The following is a 4,664-nucleotide window of genomic DNA, read 5'->3' as shown; positions in this document are numbered from 1 at the left end:
AAAGAACAAAGGCCACTCCTCTGCCCCTCTGACCACTGGCCTGGGGCAGGAATGCAGGCTTTAATTCACAAAAAGAGTGGGGGGGGGTCATTAAAGTGACAACTTAAAATACATGTTGCCCTTTTTAGGCCATTACTTCTGTTACAATTCCTTTGGTCATGTTTGCTTCTAGTAACCAGTTGCAGTGCAGCTTTATTTCCACACCATTGGCAACCCTGCGACCACCCAGTATTCAAGGCCTCATCACGCCACCACCTCTGTTCCTTCTCAAACCACATCTTCCAGTGACTCAGGGTAGGGCTTGTGAATCCTACTCTGACACCAACCATGAAGTGCTTGAGCCAACTGTGAAGTTACAAGGACCAGTCCTAAAGAATATCCTTACTTCTGACACTAATTGCAAATTCAAGAGTCTAGAAGATCACCCTTAGGTTTAATAATTCCCTAGAAAGATTTACAGAACTTACTGAAATCTTTTATACTCACAGCTATGATTGCTTACAGGGAAGGGACAGATCAAAGTCAGCCAAGGGAAGGGCACATAAGGCAGAGTCCAGGGCAGTAAACGAATGTGGAGTTTCTTGTGGAGTCAGGACATGTAACTTTCTCCATATCAACATTTTACCATATGCATGGAGTATTACTAGCCAGGGAAGCTCAGGGAAGCTCTGTTGTTCAGAGTTTTTGTTGTGCCTTGGACGCACCATTGTGGATGTCCTAGACCACACATCCAAACTACCCCATCCTCCCCACCCCATGGGCAGTTACCCTGGGAGTACCTCTTTGTCCTGGGGTGCACACTCCAGGCATGACAGCCCTGGGGAGAGGCACAAACAGGCCACAGGAGTAGGTTCAGGGCAGTTTGAAAAGACAGCTCAGGCACCTTAGAATTTGGAATATGGTCTAGAAGAGGGGTATAATTTTGAGTGAATATGACCTCTCAGATCTACAAATTGTCTCCCATGGGAAGAAGACTGGACAGAAAAGGGAAAATCATGCTTGATTTTTGGAATAGGTCCTGTTATTTAACAATCCTCTTAGCCCCTATCAAATCTTTAACCAGACTGCCTTCCTTTCTCACCTTAACTACTGTATTACCACTAAGTTTTTCAGGCATTAGATAACCCAGAAGATCTATAAAAACCTGTTATGTCAACAAGCCAAGGCACAGAATCCCAGGCCCAGAAAGAGGTGGTAACCTGCCTACCCACCAGGTTCTCAGGAAGCCACAGAACAAGAGGCGGGAAGGTTGGGAGGAAACTGATGCTACAGCAGATCTCGGGTGGACAAGCTTTGTCCTGGCCACCCAGTGAGTTCACCAGAACTCCCACATTTTCCGTGCTCCTTGAGAAATGGCCAGAACCATGGACAATTTTACCAAAGACACCAACATTACCAGAGAACTAAGGAACTCCAGCAAATGGTCCTCAACAGCTGCCTGGCACAGGTGTGAGCCTGGATTCCCACAGGGCCCTTGGAACTGTGCTGTCAGAAGTGACTGCCATGCACATGTTCCCATAGATCTCTGATGCCCATGCCATCGCCAAAATATTCAGACTGCAAACTGGGAAATCCAAATTGCTACTGTCCTCCTTAGTCCTACAGTTAAGGACACTCTAGGCCCAACAACTTGGGGCCTTCTCAGCTAGCTTCCTTCAGACCTCAGATCTTGGTTTTTATTTTCTAATTTAACCTTTAATAATTATTCATTTATTACATTCTAGGTTTACTTCCTTTAAATGCCTGATCTAAGACCCTCTAGTACCTGTCAGTCTAGCAACATACTCAGATGATACAGCTGTCACTAAAAGTTTGGTACTTGTCCTCACAGCTGAATGAAGAATGAGGACAAGTGGTTTGAGGAGAAGGAAGGAGACGGTTATTAATTTGCCAGCAAAGGAGGATGGCAGACTCTCGTCTTAAAGTACCATTGGCCTCTCTATACAGAAATACAGAGCTTTTAAAGGGAGTTTTCAGCTTCAGGCTATTGTTATTTAATAATGAAGACAGTGAAGACAATCTTGTGACTTCTGCCCAAACAATTCCATTGAGCCACCTCCTGTAGTACAAAGAACAAAGGGTATTCCCCCTGCCCCTCTGATCACTGGCCTGGGGCAGGAATGCAAGTTTTAATTTCCAAAAAGAGTATGTGTGGGGGGATGTTAAAGAGACAACTTGTATTATATTTGCCCTTTTTCAGGCCCTTACTTCTGTTACACATTTCCCACTGTCAATATTACCCATATCTATGGGAGGAGGGGTGACATAGTAATAGAGCTATTTCCTGCTGGATTGGGGTGATGTTTTAGATGCAAGGTTTATACTTATTTATGCCACTGAAAAGCTTTGGTAGTAGATTTACAAAAATAAACAATGCAAGAGATTACCAGGCAAAAAAGGGCATAAGCAACAACTGCAACCATGAGGATTGACAAGGTGAACTGGAGGATACCTGATAGGAGAGATTTTACCCACTTGGTATCTAAGACACTGGTAAACTGTGGGCCCTTCCTGTTGCCTTGTACATGATGTCTGAGACAGGGTTGGGCAAGAAAGAAGCAGGGGACCTCTGAGCACGGAGCTATTAGTCACACCTTGTAGGTGATCGAGACACCGGCTTCCACAAATTCAGAGTGTAGGAAGGCAAATTATACACAGCAATATGACAAGCCCAGCAGCGAGACAGTTCAGCAGAAGAGGAAATCCCCACTAAGGAGTTGTCTCTCCATCCTGTAGATAGAACAAATAACCAAAGAAAGAATACCAAAAGGAACATCAGCATTTTCATTTTTACTTCCTTTTTAAAAGGATATTTTAGATCACCCAAAGGCTGGGCCATCCACTGGGGGCTTGGGTCCTCTTCTTCCATGGGACACCTCTTTACTCTGGTGTTATGGACCCAGGGTTTTACTCCTGGCAATTTCAACAAGGTGTGAGTTGATAGGGGCACTTCATAGGGTCCCTTCCACTTCTCTGCCAGTGGTTGTTGGTCCTCGTCTTTCCAGGCTTCAAGCATTACCCAGTCTCCTGGTTTAAAGCAACAGAGGGAACTGGCACAAGGACCTAAAAGAGGCAAACTCATGCACAGCGGTTACCATCTGACCCATTCATTTGACATGTTGCGTTACTCTGCTTTCTTTTACTTATGGTTACTTTACCACACTTACCTTGGGGTGCTAGGAAGGGTCTCTCATAAACTGTTTCACGGGGGCCAACTTTATCCAGAAAAGGGCAAACATCAACACCCTATCCCCCTTTAAACGGGTTTCCTGCAATTTCCATTCTAGATGTAGGGCTTTTGCTTACTGAGTTACCTCCGATATAAAGGAGGATCCATTATCTCTCTGTATGGAAGAAGGAGCCCATACCTTGGAATGAGTTTCTTCAGAAGGATTCTGGCAACTTCAAATGTTCTCTCCATTTGGATAGGATAAGCCTCTACCCAGCCTGAAAAGGTATCTACTAATACACGTTGAGGCATCTGAATGAAGTCAATTTGCCAAGCATCAAAAGGATGGGTTCCCTGTGCAGTAGGTCATTTTTCTGCCTTTGGAATGTTGTGAGCACATTAATAGTTTGTCACAAATGGCATCCTCTTAAATGAGGTCATACCAGATCCACTGAGGCATCACATCAATAATGTGTGCCTTCATGTAGGTGCCTCGTAAGGGGCCAAACCAAGGCTTCGGGTAGAAGAAAGAGTCTATGAGCATTCTGTCTCCACTTAGCTGTGTCATCCCAAATGTCAGAGCCCCAGCCTTTAGTTTTAACGGAGGTTTATATTGATCTAGATCTAGCTGGGGATCAAGGCCCCAAGGAACAGATCACCTTTAGCAGTCTCCTGAGCAGCTCTGCCAGCAGCCTGCTTCATTTTTGCAGCATAAGGTCTCCCATTTTTGGTGACCAGGACAGTGTATGATAGTCACCTGGTTGGGCTCAGGGTGTACTAGTGTCCTTATTTCCTGCATTCAGGAGCCCCCTTTCCTTCTAAATGGCGTTAGAATGAGCATGCATAATTATAAAAGCATATTTAGAGTCTATATAAGTGTTTACCTTTTCTTTCCTTCTGAATAAAAAGGGAGAGCTCTGGTTAAAGCAATCAGCTCAGCTTCCTGGGCTGAAGTCCCAGGTGGCAGAGCCATTGTTTCCAGCACCTGTTGTTCCGTGACCACCACATAGCCAGCCCTTCATTGTTCGTTGTCCATAAAGCTGCTCCCATCAGTGAAAAGATCCCAGTCTCTGGCATCCGCTGATCTGACAAAGTCCATCCTGCTAGGACAGCCAGTCTCCAGAACCTCTGAACAGTCATGCTGCAAAGGCTCATTCCCCTCGGCTGATAACAGTGGCAGGACTGAGAGTAGATACAGTCTTTAATAAATCACGAGTAGCTGCTACTGCCCAGAGACAAAGAGGCCACCCTCTCACAATATTGTCCAGTGGCTTTGACAAGCATGCCACTGGCTGTGGACCATCTCCTGGCATCTGTACTAACATTCCAAGGCTCATTCCTTGTTTTCCATGAATTTATAACTTAAATTCTTTCTGCAAGTCAGGCAACCCCAATGTAGGGGCAATCATAAGGCTCTGCTTTAGTTTTTTAAAAGGTACTTTGACAGTCTGTAGTCCAGATCAGTGGCTCCACATCTGTTCCCTTAAGGGCCTCA

Source organism: Microcebus murinus, chromosome 15, assembly GCF_040939455.1.
Source record: "Microcebus murinus isolate Inina chromosome 15, M.murinus_Inina_mat1.0, whole genome shotgun sequence".
Classification (NCBI taxonomy): domain Eukaryota; kingdom Metazoa; phylum Chordata; class Mammalia; order Primates; family Cheirogaleidae; genus Microcebus; species Microcebus murinus.
Note: the sequence above shows the minus strand (reverse complement) of the source record.